Source organism: Colias eurytheme, chromosome 1, assembly GCF_061535395.1.
Source record: "Colias eurytheme isolate Ceu_HAF_F1 chromosome 1, ilColEury1 Martin Lab GWU primary, whole genome shotgun sequence".
In the NCBI taxonomy this organism is placed as follows: Eukaryota; Metazoa; Arthropoda; class Insecta; order Lepidoptera; family Pieridae; genus Colias; species Colias eurytheme.
Genome location: NC_142980.1, coordinates 6,921,711 through 6,936,851, shown reverse-complemented (window position 1 = coordinate 6,936,851; position 15,141 = coordinate 6,921,711). Strand labels below are relative to the sequence as shown.

The following is a 15,141-nucleotide window of genomic DNA, read 5'->3' as shown; positions in this document are numbered from 1 at the left end:
TTTTGAATGTGTTCTGTATTTTTAACTGAAAATTGATAAAATCTCTAATTTAGTCCTTAATCTATTTTCTTAAAATTAATGTAAAATAAGGATCCTGCTGCTGTCTTGACGGCCTACAAAGATCAAAAGCTCCGCCTAACTGATTCAGAACTTTAGCACGCTCTCGTTTATTTTAGCGCAAGCGCTGTAATAATACCTTTACCTTTGGTAATTCATATTGTCCTGGTACACGTGCGGGTATAAGTACCCGCAGTCGTTCCAAATCAATTTCAAAGGGAAGGTGCCGCAGTGCGAATGCCACCCCGATTATGATGAGATTTATTATTAAACTTTGTTTTAAATATTACAAAATGATACATTATTATTAGAAAAGTAAATTTATTATTATGTTAAATATATTTTTGATTTAGTTTTATGTGATTTTTTTTCAATTGCCATTTAAATTTATCTTTGTAATCATTTTTCATCACAAGACATTTTTAAACACGGATTCGAATTCTTCCAATTCATTCCAAAATTGTCTCAAAATTATGGGCCCTGGAGCCTCTTGTTTCTATATACTTATAATATCATTGCCCCGGAGGGAAAGAACTGAAATACTGGAGATAGCAAGTTTTGTTGAAAATAAATATTCCTTTATTTTTAATTGGAAATAGAACTGCATTCAAAGATTTTCGAAAATTCACTTGCTTCTACCGGGAATCGAATTAACTAAAAATAAAAAAGGAATTTTTTATTAACACGCATGTACTCTAGAGAATTCTGCATAATTTAGTATTCATTAAATACATAAATTTTAAAATTAATAACATAGATAATTTAATCAATTGTTAAAAATTATATTCAACTGGCGGTCCGCCCTGGCTTCGCACGTGGGATATAAGGACAGAGGAAGCGATTTTGTTATCAACTATAAGTAGTGATTACTGATTTTATAGGTATTTTTGTAGTATGGATGCTTGCGTAAAAATTGTAAAAAATTTCTGCAACTTGGTCACGGCGATGTTTGTTGGAAGTATTAGGCTACATTTTTATTTTTTTCATATTGTGAATATTTTCTCCTGATAATAATTAATTGACAAAAACTTTTAAATGTTTTCAACACTTTGTCTATTTTCTTAAAATTTTACGTAAATTGCTGTTAAGACGGTATTCAAAGAGCAAAGCTCCGGCTAACTGAAACAGAACTTTAGCACGCTCTCGTTTATTTTAGCGCAAGCGCTGTAATATCACTAGACCTTTTAATATTTATAATATCCTGGTTTACGTGCGGGTATAAGTCTCTATCCGCAGACGTTCCAAACTCAATTTTATAGAGAAAAAAAATTGGTGGCTAGTTTTAATTATAGGTGTAATAGAAAAAATTTGTTGAAAATTGTAAAAATAATTAAAGATTTGCTGATCTTTTTAATTGACTAAATAAACACAAAAAATATTAAGAAATTGGAGGCTTTATGAGTTTTTAACCATCCGCAGCCATTATTTATTATTTTAATTATACTTCATTCAGTTGTAGGAGGAGAAATTAAAAAAAATGTTTGTAAAAATACCTACTACTATTAAAGTAAATATTTTTTCAATTAATTTTTTTATGAACTGTCAACTTTTATTAACATGCATCAGAAACTATTATTTGGAGAATGTTGTCTATGATATTGTATTCATAAACAAAATAAAAATAAAATAAAAAATTTAATCAAATGTATAAAATGAGTTAGTTATTATTATAATAATCGTATTTATCAATCATATTAAATACAAAATAATTTAAATGATGATTATACTAATATCGTAGTATTTATTAATGACTAATTAACCTTGTGGGTGTCGTATCACTTATCTGTTTAGATGTTCGCTCCGACCCCATAAAGTTTAGTTTTTTGTCATTTTGACAGTTTTGTATCCTAAATCCTTCGAATCTAAATCCAACTCACCAAAATAATTAAAATCCATTCAGCCGATTGAGTTTAGTTTTGTTTGACTAATATGACTGACACTTACATTTGAATGCAGTTTTTTCTTTTCAGGAATAAAGGATAGCTTCCTTTTCTTCAATCAGTTTGTGATAATAGGCCCTCTTCACAATGGGCAGCGTAGGCCCATAATGATTTACTTGCTCTGGCATTGTGTTGAATATTTTAGACTGAAATTCTGATTGGGAGTTTTTGTTTGTGTTCTCTTGTATTGTATGTATTTTCTTAAAACTTGACGTACACCTGCGGTTTCAAGAATATTATTTAGAATCAAATGTATTGCAGTCTAGCATGCGCGACTTGAAGAGGGGAAGGGGAGGAATCACAGGGGACATGTATGAGTATGACCCAACAAAATTCATGCTCGCATTGAATAAATTTCAAGAAATAAAAAAGCTTATTTCTGCCCATAATATTTGCCAATAAAAAAAGACGACTTCCATTTGTTATCGTAAGCACAGTTGACAGATATATGTGTCGTAAGTGACCTCCAAAATTTGAAGCTTTTACCGCGCCTGCTGTCTAGGCGGTCTAGAAGGCTATGAAACTCCGCCTACCTGAAACAGAAATTTAGCTTCCTTTCCTTTATTTTAACGCAAGCGCAGTTGCACCCAGACCTCTTAATATTTATAATATCCTGGTTCTCGTGCGGATATAAATTTTATCGCGTATGCAGTGTGAGGTGTCAATCCCAATTATAATGGGATAAATAAAATAAATTAATATCTCAAAGGGATAAAATTAATAATAAAAAAATTAAAATTTGTATTTTTAAATTTTACTGTTTTTTTTTATCGATTTAATATACAAATATTAAGAATTAGGAGTTTTTAGCCATCCGCAGATATTAATTATATTATGCCGCACGAAAAATTACAGAAGGTAGTATTATTAAAGTGTAGTTACCTAACATTTGTAATGGGGGTTAATTTTTATTCAATGATTTATTAGTTTATTATTCAATTTTATTTATCGGTTTGGTTTATTGAACACATTTGGTTTATTTTTATTAACACACGTCAGAAAGTGCCGTCTGGAGAATATTATGTAGATAAATAAAATAAATATAATTTAATCTGCTCACTACCTCACCACAAACTTTTCGATCATGTCAAACAATTTTGAAGTGAAAACTTCTTTAGCGGCGTTGAGCACTTTTTCTGTAATGGGTATAAAATCTTAAACTCGCGTCAGGACACGTGACCTGATCGAAAAAGCGTAAGACGGATACCATTCCAAAATATCAAACATCATCATTATCAGCCTACATTCGTCCACTGCTGGACATAAGCCTCAGTCATGGCACGCCACTGAGCCCGGTCGTTCGCTCGTTGCCGCTAGTTGTGCCCAGCAACCCTGCGGATGTCGTCACTCCACCTTGTAGCAGGGCGTCCTACGCTACGTTTGCCGAGCCGCGGTCTCCACTCTAAGACATGTGTGCCCCAGCGGTTGTCCGTTCTGCGGCACATATGACCGGCCCACTGCCACTTCAGCTTGCGAATAACTTCGTTCCGGACCTGGTCCCTCAGAGAAATACCGAGCATAGTTCTCTCCATAGCTCGCTGAGCGACTTTTAGTCAGTGTCCACGTCTCGGCTCCGTAGGTATCAAACATGCTCAACGTTAATAATCAAGTTTTCACTTCTGCCGGCACTCCCGGAGTGCAATCCGTCTTTTTTTGTAATTGTAATCTGGTTATTACACAGGTTATTATATATATTAAAACCTGGTGATCTGTGATACCGATTAAAACGCAATTCAGACACCAGCTTCTCCAAATCCAGTAAAATTGGTAATTTTGTATAACGATTTTTTTGCTCCGGCATTATTATGAATATTTTCTGTTTAAATCTAATTCTGACTTAGTTGTACTTTATATGTGTGTTCTTAAAACTTGACGTAAACTTTGCGTAAACATTGCAAAGGTTATGAAGCTCCGCCTACCTGAAACAGAACTTTCGCTCTCTTTCGTTTATTTTAACGCAAGCGCTGTAACAGCTACCTACACCTTTTGAAATTCATGATATCCCCGTACACGTGCGGGTATAAATTTTTACCCACAGACGTTCTAAAATCACTTTGTACCCCGCCGCGGTAAGATTGCCGCTACAAACAAAATTTGCATTTTTGAATGATAAAAAAAGTAAAGAAAAATAGATAAACTGAAATAAATTATAATCTATATTACCTATAGAAACTTCTTTAGGCGCGTTGAGAGTAAAATTCAAGGTCGCGTCATGTCAGTGCCGTCACATCATGGAGTAAGGCGACGATTGTGTCTTTGAATCTTGCCATTCTGTGCATGTGTTGCACTCACGCTCTTTTTTTTAAACTCTTAAAAAGTACACGCAAGTGTGCCGCAAGGAAAGCTTTGTGAAGGGCAATTATTTTTTTTAATAAAAACAATAATATAAGGGACATTATTACCAAAAAAATAATAATCATATAACGTATTTTATTAAGTTATTTATTTTTGTTGTTAAAAAATATGTGACTGGCTACGTTTAAGAGATTTTTTTTAATATTCATTAAGATTTTTTAAAAATAACTTCAGCAACTTCTACAACTATTAAAATCATTTAGAAAATTTTAATTACAAAAATGAAATATTATTTATAAAATTTTAATTACAAAAATGAAATATTATTTATAAAATTTTAATTACAAAAATGAAATATTAAATATTATTTATTATATATAGTTTGTTAAACTTTGTCGAGTTTATTCTAGTCAACTCTGTCTGCACCTTTGTTCTTTAACTTATGTTCTTTGTTAAAGAACAAAGAACATAAGTTAACCTAAACTTAATGTAAAAAATACAGTTTTTAACAATAAAATTAAGAACTAAATATCTGTCTCGGTGCTCTACGAACGTGCTACGAACATCAAAAGCTCCGCCTTACTGAAACTGTGCTGAAACAGAACTTGTACGCCCTCTCGTTTATTTTTGCGCAAGCGCTGTAATTATTCAACCTTTTCAAATTTATTACATCCTAGTATACGTGCGGGTATAATTTACTGCCCGCAGACGTTGCAAATTCAGTTTTGTATGGCAAAAAATAACCGCACCCTCTCTATATTGTGGATTAAAAAATATGTACTAAAAAGGAAAAAATTAATTTAAAAAAAGACGGGTTTGCACTCCACTTGATATTTTGGAATGGTATCCGTCTTACGCATGGAATATAAGGGCTAAAAAAAATCCTTCTTACGCTTTTTCGATCGTCACGTGTCGCTCAACGCCGCTAAAGAAGTTTTCACTTCAAAAATATTGCATTAATTAATTATTTTTTCAATGGAATGGTATAACTGATAATTATAATAAACGTTAAAAAAATAATGAAATTCAATTTTTTAACTTAAACTTTTTAATTATTTTTCAAAATTCGTCATAAAAGTTTTCTTTACTCTATTTTCATTTAAATTTGCCGCATGGATAAGGGAACTTTGGAATAATAACCAGATTATGTTGGTAAATAATTTATTTTAAAATGAAATAAATTTTTTATACAGAATCACAACAAAAAATGCCAAGGACACAAAGAATAACAGCAAAGAGGAGTATCTCGCTTCATTTTTAACCCGTCTCTGGCGCGGCCCGGCTTCGGCACGGTTGCGGTGTAGCGTGAATCTTTCTTTATATTGTTTGTTATTTCAGTTATGATGTCTCTTACGAAAAAGGTATCGATTTACATTTTTACCATCTAAAAGAGATTTTCACGTTTTCAATATGTATAATATGCTTCTGTAATAAATACTGTACAATGTACATATCTTCTTCTGAAAATTGTTTGCACCTTTTCAAGGAGTACTTTGTATTTTGTTACAAATTTATTTTTAAATTAATGCATATATTGCTAGTAATAGAAACACACAATTCACTAGTTCCATCAAGAAGTAACAATACAAAGTATAAAGCATATATTGCTGTTCAGACTATCCGACTAGAGGGAAAGCTCCGCCAACCTGAAATAGAACTTCAGCATCCTTTTAAACTTGATAGACTACAGGCCTATGTTGAAAAAATTATGGGTCATTTGAACCACCAGGTGACTATCTAGAACGATATAAGAGCATAAAATAATAAGATTCAGCACTATGCCGTCACTTGTAAGCTGTCCACCTGAGTGCAGATGAGAATTAAACAGTACAGGTAGAGATTTTTTCCCCTTGTCTCCATGATTTTTGTACGGCGTTGCGGAATAATGGATAGACAGATGGATGGACGGCTGTATAGAAATAGTATTCATGACTACTTTCCATATTTTGTTTTAATTTGACGTAAACTTCGCTTCCCGAGAAGATAATTTTGAGACAAATGACAATCCACGTATATCTGTTTAGGCGGCCTACAACGTTATGAGGCTCTGCCTACCTGAAACAGAACTTTAGCTCTCTTTCATTTATTTTAGCGCAAGCGCAGTAACAACTACACCTGTTGCTATTCATAATATCCCGGTGCACGTGCGGATATACATTGTATCCGCTGACATTCTAAAATAATTTTAGTAAGGGAGAACTGCAGCTAACAAATAAAATTTGGATTATTTATTTGCCAAAAAGTAGGGAAAATTCCAGAATTGTGATTTTATTTATTTTTAATTTTGCTGAATATTATTTTATTTATTAAATCTTGAAAAATCAAGAATTTGAGAGTTTTTCAGAACTGGAAATAAGAAAATTGTGAGTGTGCCTGCCGCACGGAAAGCTATGTGGATTGTGCAACGGAAATTGATGATTTAATGAATCATGTTTTAACTGAATAATAAACTAAATAGTAACTAACAATTATATTATATAATTAAGTTTATTTTAAGGAATGTTTTAATAAGTACTTATAACTATTTTCTTCATTATTTAAACATGAAATTTGCTTGTCGTTGCCTAAATAAACGTTATAGTAAAGTACTAGTGAATTGTGTGTTTCTTTACTATAATTTCAATAAAATTTTAGAGAGAGAATTTCGCAACTATCATAATAAATGAAAGACATAATATTAAAAAGTGATGAGTATTTTTTTATAGTTTTGTTTAATATTTAAGCTTCAAATATATTAATTATTAATAAAACCTTGAAATACCATCGTAGTGTTTCAAAACTCCTTTAAAGTTACTATTCTATTGTTAGTAACTACGGTTACGGCATGGTTACGGCACTACGGTCCTAAGTTCTTGTTAAGTAGTGCCATAACCAAAATCCAATAAAGAGACAAATATATATTTCTGTCTCAGGGTTCTACGAACAGTCTACGAGCATCAAAAGTTCCGCTTACCTGAAACAGAACTTTAGCACCCTTTCGATCATTTTAGCGCAAGCGCTGTAATAACAGATTGATAAAACCTTTTGAAATTCATTACATCCTGGTACACGTGCGGGTATAATTTCCTTTCCGCAGACGTTCTAAAAAAATCACTTTTGTATGGCGAAAAAGGTCCGCTTCTTGTCCGCTCCTTGTCTGCTCCAAACAAAATTGTGTCTGATATAATTATTTAATTTATGAAATATCTAAAAATATCCGGAATTTGATTTATATTTATTCATATATTATTTATTCTCTACAGAAATTACACGGACGAAAAACATTGTAGGTAAGATTTTTTTTTTTCAATAATTATTTGGCAAAAAATTGTTTGAAATCAGAGGAATTTTTAATTTATATTTTTATTATATATATATTTTTTATTTCGTCTATAAATACGCATCAGATACTGCTTTCAGCAGCATAACTACATAATATAATATTATGTAGTAAATAAAAATAAAAAAAATAATTGAATCAACTTTATTTTTTATATTTGTGATGTGGTAACGATTTCCTTGTACCGGTATTGCGCGGAATGTTTTCTACTGAAATCTTGTTATGAAATCTTTTAAAGTTGTACTTTATATGTTTTTTGTTCTACAAACTTGCCATCAACTTTGTTTCCAAGAAAAGAGTCATACGTATATCTATCAAGGTGGTTTACAAAGCCATGGAGCTCCGCCTACCTGAAACATAACTTTAGCTCTCTCTCATTTATTTTAACGCAAGCGCTGTAATAGAAACACCTGTTGAGAGTCATAACATTCTAGTCCACGTGCGAATATTGCTTCTATAGTAACTATTGTATTTATCTTATATACGCAACTCAAGTTATGAAAAAATTGCCGCAACCGCGTCGCAACAAACAAAATAGTGGATTATAAATACTGAAATGCAAGAATATAAAAATATTATATCAATTATTATCTTTCAATAGCTATATAACATGTGGTTGTTACTGATAATAATTAATTATTTAACTAAAGAAACATTGAAAAATATTAATTTTAAGTTTTTCAGATTTACAGATTCACTACATGCGAGTGAAAGATAGTAATACTTTTCGAAACAGTAACTAACATAACAGTTGGTAATTAAATTATTGTAATAATAAAAAAATGAAATAACACGCTGAGTAAGTACTCAGCGCGTGTTTTAATTATTATCGCGGATATGGATCAGGTAACTGTCACTTTTAAGTTGTTCTTTATGTAAGTAGTTTCTTACAAACTAAATGTAAAATGATGAGCGAAATAAGTATATTGCTTTCTAGATCACATCTAGATGGCCTAGAAAGAGAAAAAGCTCGGTCTAGAAAATGAACTTTACCGCCCTCTCGTGTTAGCGGAAGCTGTGTTATATCTAGAGACCTTTTAATTCATATAATGTCCTGGTACAGGTGCGGGTATAAGCTTCCATCCGCAGACTCTCCAAACATTAATCTTGTGTATGGATTTTTGCTCCAATTTATTTATGATTTTCAAACGTTATTGCTATTTATTTATATTAAAAGGAAAATATTTTTTATTTTTTTATTATGCTGAACTATTTCATTAATTTATTATATAAAAATATAGGTATTTATAATAATTAATTTGGGAGTTTTTTATCAACCGCAGTCATAAACTTCAGTAAGAATACAAAATTATTTTAAATTTTTGTAATTTTAGTATATGCATTGAAATTTTTCATTTATCGGTTTGGTTTATATATAATATAGTTCAACTTTTATCTTTGCCTTATTATCCATGCCGATATGAATAATAATTTTTCAATTTTTTTTTTTAATTATGCTACTTGAGTGTTCTGAATCTGTTCTGCACCAGCGAAGCAGCATTACAATCATCTGGCACAGATGTCAAAACGTTATGAATTTTCTTACTCTTGATAAGAACTTCGATTTCTAAAAGTAGAATTAAGTTGGCATAAGAAAAAGCCGTGAAAGTTTAAAAGTTCCGCCCACCTGAGAGAACTTTAGTACCCTCTCGTTTATTTTCGCGCAAGCGCTGTAATAGCCAGAGTGGGAAAATGTCTACATTTTATAATTCATAATGCCCTGGTGCAGGTGCGGGTATGATCTTCCACCCGCAGACGTTGAAATCTTCGTTAAGGGGGAGAAAGCCGCAGCAACAAAATTGCGGATTTCAATAAAACTAAAGGAAAAAAAAAAATAAAAAAGACGAATAGGTATTACTTTTTAATTTTACTGAAATTATTACAATTGACGAACTATGAAAAAATCTTAGGAAAAATATTACGAATTTGGAGTTTAAACCTATTTATTTATACGTAAAAATGTAAATGCAAGTTTGCCGCATGAAAACCATACCAGAAACAATACTAGAAAGGCAAAATAATTAATAATTGAAAACATTAACAAATGTTAAACTACCACTTTTTTATTTCAAACGAAACTAGATCACAAATAAAAACCTATGGGAGGCATACATTTTCATACACGACGTGCGCATCGGTCGCGTTTGCTTTTTGAAAAAAAATAGGTTTATTCTGAAGGGTGTCTTCTGAAAACCGAAATATTTATAATATAAACTTTAAACTAATCCTTGCGACTTTTTCCTATGGGGATATTTAAAGTCCCGCGTATACAGCAATTCACCATCAACAATACCGGCCCTCCAAGAAAATATACGACGCGAGGTTGCGGCGATCAATCCGGAGCTTTGTAAGCGAGTTTTCGCCAACATGAAGGAAAGGTTACAAGAATGTTTGCAGCTAGAAGGACGCCATATGAGTGGAGTGCTTTTAAAAAAATAAAATCCGCATTATTCTTCTGTAAGATAATTAATAAATGACTTTGATAGTATTCATGGTTCATTTTATTTTATTTTTTAAAGTGTAAAATCTGCCGGCGGACACCCTTTATATACTAAAACCTTCTTGAATCACTCTATCTATTAAAAAAACCGCATCAATATCCGTTGCGTAGTTTGAAAGATTTAAGCATACAAAGGGACATAGGGACAGAGAAAGTGACTTTGTTTTATACTAGGTATGTAGTGATGATAGCTATTGATCTTTGAGCTATTCTTCGTATCAAAATGTGAAACAGAATTAAGAGCCAAATATATTGCTGTCTAGACTCTAGATGGTCCACAAAGATCAAAAGCTCCGCCTACCTGAAACAGAACATTAGCACGCTCTCGTTTATTTTAACGCAAGCGCTGAAATAACGAGACCTTTTAAATTTCATAATATCCTGGTCCATGTGCGGGTATACTTTTTTATCCGCAGACGTGTCTAACTTTTTGTATGAAAAAATTGCCGCACCAAAAAAAACTGATTTAACAGAGTAAAAAAAAGAATAATAATTAAAAAAAATAAAATTATGTTGTTTTGTTTTTTATACAATTATTTTATAAATAAAACAGTAACAATTTACAATTTTAAAGTATCTTCAGAAATACCTAGCAAATGTTGAACGGAAAACGAAGTACCTAGGGAATTTTGTAACCTACCCTTAAACTACCTTATTCCTTATGAATCGCAAAATGTGTTGGTAAGCGCAAAACTCGAGAACGGCTGAACCGATATCATCAATTCTTTTTTTTTTAATATTTAAGGAAGTACGAAGATGGTTCTTATGGAGAGAAAACCTAAAAATGTGCCACAGGCGAGGCCGGGGTGACCCGCTTGTAATCCATAAACATGACTTTTTTTTTCTTACCATAATTAATTTCTCTTCAAGTTTTCCGCGCTTCCGTTGTGATTTTCTGCGCTTAGTTTAAATATTCATTATATTTTTCAATGATCTGTTAAAAAAAATAATAGCGTTAAAATAAATATAAATAGAGCAAGGAAATTTTTAAATTTAATTTCTTTATGGAAAATTAAAGTACATATGTTTGATTTAATTTTGTTAGATATGCAGCTAGCTAGCCTAGCTTCTTCATACAGAAGCTAGTTCGTTTTCAGATCGAAAGTTATACCCGCACGTATACCAGGATATTATGAATCGCAAAAGGTCTATAAAATATAACGAACAGCGCTTGCTATAAGCGAAAGGCCCTTTCGTTCTACAGGTAGGTGGAGGTTTTGATCTTTACAGTCCGCCAACATAGCAATATATTTTGCTCTTAGGTTAGCCCTTAACCCGAATTTACTACAACTTGACGGATCTTTTTATAGTGTATTTAACTTTGTGTTTTCCATTCCTGTGTGGTTCACGTTAAAACACGATTTCGATTAGGTAGGCGGTCCAAAAGATCAAAAGCTCCGCCTACCTGAAACAAAACCTAATGCACTCTTTTACTGCAGTAATAGCCTACACCTGTTGAGCTTAATAATGTCCTGGTACTCGTGCGGGTATAATTTTCTATCCGCAAAGGTTTGTACAGTCACTTTTATAAATAAAAATTGCGGCAAAATCAAAATAAATACGGCAATATACTAAAAAAAACAATTGAAAATGAATTAAAATTACAATCATTAATTTTGACAATCGTTAAAATAGTTTTATTTGATTTTAATGTTAGTAAGTACGTAATAAAATTTAAAGTAAAAAAATAGAAAAATATAGCAGTTTCTCTCAACTTACATTGGAAGGAAAGTAAATTATTATTTGTGAATATTGTAATTTTAATTAAAATTCAAACAAAACATAAGCTTATATTCGTTTGTCATAATCCATACTAATATTATAAATGCGAAAGTTACTCTGTCTGTCTGTCTGTTACTCAATCACGCCTTAACTACTGAACCAATTTGCATGAAATTTGGTATAGAATATTTTGATACCCGAGAAAGGACATAGGCTACTTTTTACCACGGGAACGGAAACTATGCGGGTTTTTCTTTGACTGCGCGGGCGAAGCCGCGGGTGGAAAGCTAGTATGTACTTTATATATGTATTTTAATCCTTTATTTGAAATATGTGTGTGTATCTCGGACAATACACGCGGGCCTAAGCCGTGCTCCTATAAGTATAAGATCCGGGATTATAAAAATATACCCTCATCTGTTATTTAGATGAAACAATTTTTATAAGCTGATTTCAACATCATGAATATATAAAAATAACCTCTGCCATAATAAGCCTGCTGCAATTAATAGTCGTTAATTAATTAACAACTAATTTATTTTATAATTTTTACTTTCTCATGTCACATTTTACATGTTAAGGTACAAGTGAGGTATATAATATAGAATATTGCCGGTTTTAACTTACTACATGTAACTAACATGAGAAATTAAAAATTAAAAAATAAATTTCGGTTTCTGAGGATGGTATAAAGAGCCCAATAAATTGTTGGGTAGGCGGAGGGAGGTAGAATAAGGACTCCTGGGGGGTAACCGGCATCTCTTATAGCAAGCTTATTATAACATTACTATGTCTTTTCGTACCGTGACACCCTTAACGCAAGCTTGTTGCAGCGTTAAACTGATTTTGTTTTTCTAGCAATTTTGATGACGTCACTCGTAATAGTTCACTCAATTATTGGGACCGGTGCGAACTGCGATCTATTTGACAATTTGACAGTTATCAGATATTAATAGAACTTTACATCGGCTTGTTCGAAGAAAAGGTTTTTATTGGGTGGAGCCATTAATTAAGAGAAGAAGAAGAAGAAGAAAAGGCTTCAAACCTTTTGAGATAAGCAGAATCGTGTACCTAAATAGTAAACAAGTGCGTAATCATCACGAGTCCCTATGAGATATGGGGGCATCATATGAACAATTTGAAAATACAATATAACCTACAGATTTATCTGTGTAAGATAAAAGTAATGTAAGTACCATACCTTATGCAAATCTATTTAAAAATACGTCTGTATAAGTACACATTCTCCACTTGTTATTTCTCTGTATAATAAAATGCAACTCTACTTATTCCCTAAACATAAATTTTATCTAATACTTAATGTAAATCTATAAAAGATTGTTTATTATTTCTTCATGATTCAATATATTTTATCATGTTATTATTTACCTATATAAAATATAAGACTATAAAAGTAAATCTACACTCAAATGCACTACCCATATTATACTTATGTAATCTGTTGTTAAGGATCTCATTTAATTTTGAGAAATAAAACCATTATTTATTTCCAGATTCTACAATCAATTCCGAGCACTAGGAATAAGATTACCCAGAGTAACCACATGGAAGCATTGATAGTATTCAAGAAGCCATAGTGCCAGCGCAACATGAATATATTTTTTTCAATAGGAAGCAATATCATACTTTAAATGTTTAAGTGCAATAAAAAACATTTATAAATCCAAAATCTTTATTTAGTCCTTTTTATTTATTTATTGACAAATCATTTGCTCCTTTACTTCTCTTGATATCATTTATATAAAAAAAAGTGATAAAACATGGAAGTATTCGAAATTAGATTCAATTCTATTTAGCTTAAATATTTATTAAAAACAATTAGGTAGATATATATAACTCAAATCCAAATTTGTAAGTAAATAGCATATTAAAAACACCCTTGATTAAAAAAATTAAGTTTTATTTATAGTACCTAAGTACCAACCTTTAAAACTTAAAATGCAATAAACAAAAACTTTATATTTACATCACAATGAATAATTCCTACACTAATAGATTAATGGTATTTATATTTTTATTTTAAATTTAAATCAATTATTGTATTTGCATAATAAAGAGTAGATAAATAATTTAAAAACTTGCAGTACTTATGTATACTTTTAATTTCATTTTTATTAAACTTAAAATGAAAACAATGTAGGTACTATATTAAGGTACAATTAAATTTTTACATTTTCAGATGTATGATACAAATATGAATATTTTAAGTGTAGACATGGTGGCGCCTCCCCCAACTTGAAGTTCTCACTACCACATGATCATCTCCCAAGCCGGTACTTCCTTGTTCAATGTTTGGGCAAGCCGGCAATCAACACAACTGTGAAAGATAAATTGGACTTAAACTGATTCTTTGTTGCTTTAAAATTTAATACGTACATTTAATATGTTTACTTTTATTATTAAAGGGCTTGTCATGGTGTATGTAAACGTCTAAAAAGAAGTTTTTTAAACAATGTCGGTATGGTTTGTTAAATACCTTATTTGTTAATAATTTTTCAAGTATTTCAACGTTTTAGTTGTTTATCTTGCAATTCTTAATATTGTATTAAAAAAAACTTAAATGTGTAGGTACAATGCCTTAGAAAACTTTTAATATAAGTAGCTTCTAACCACACATAGATAGGTTTGCTTATAAATTAATATAAATATTTACTTTTGACCAGCTGCTCTAGTTTTTGTGAACTCCCAAATCATTTGCACTTATACTTTCAGAGAATTCTATCAACTTCGTCTCAGCATAACTTTTAACTCGTTAGGAGTTATTTATGTACCTTTGTCTTTGTAACTTCAGGGTCAGGGAGCTTCGCGCACTCTGCACAATGTTCTGCTGCAAGTTAAATAAAAATTACTTCAATTAACAATAATCAAAACAGACGAAATCATGCAAAAACCAATACTTTATTCGTAAAAATATATCTGTGTTGTCATAAATCGTCCAATGTTTTAGATATATTTATTACTCGTATATTATCTTACCTTGCTATTTCTATTGCTCTTTCATGCCTCTTTCATGCATTCTTTAATGCATATTACTTATCTTTCGCAATTTTTAAATTTGATTTATCCAAATTTCAGATAATAATACGAGGACAGTGATTATGACATTTGGATTTTTGACGTTTAATTTTCAATCACCGCCATTTTTATAATAACAACCTTGTTTTGTTGAGTTCACAAAATAATCTTACTTTATTTTGGTACCGGGAGCCTTTTCAACATGATTACTATACGATTGCCTACAATATGCCTACAATGTCCAAAGTTGGTCCAAAGAGCGAATGAATTCC

General features: G+C 31.3%; 2 protein-coding genes and 1 long non-coding RNA gene across 3 annotated transcripts in view; 2 read left to right on the top strand and 1 right to left on the bottom strand.

Annotated features, from left to right (window-relative positions):
- The window catches only part of DIP2 (disco-interacting protein 2), a 304,666-nt gene that overhangs the window by 119,993 nt on the left and 169,532 nt on the right, over positions 1–15,141 (top strand). The window lies entirely within an intron of this gene.
- Dhc1 (dynein axonemal heavy chain 1) overlaps positions 1–15,141 on the top strand; it is an 88,386-nt gene that overhangs the window by 19,189 nt on the left and 54,056 nt on the right. The window lies entirely within an intron of this gene.
- LOC149911066 (uncharacterized) lies at positions 13,784–15,090 on the bottom strand. Its single transcript, XR_016457309.1, has 3 exons — positions 14,831–15,090; positions 14,508–14,681; positions 13,784–14,171 (listed from the first exon to the last, which is right to left on the bottom strand). It is a non-coding gene; the product is annotated as an uncharacterized LOC149911066 (long non-coding RNA).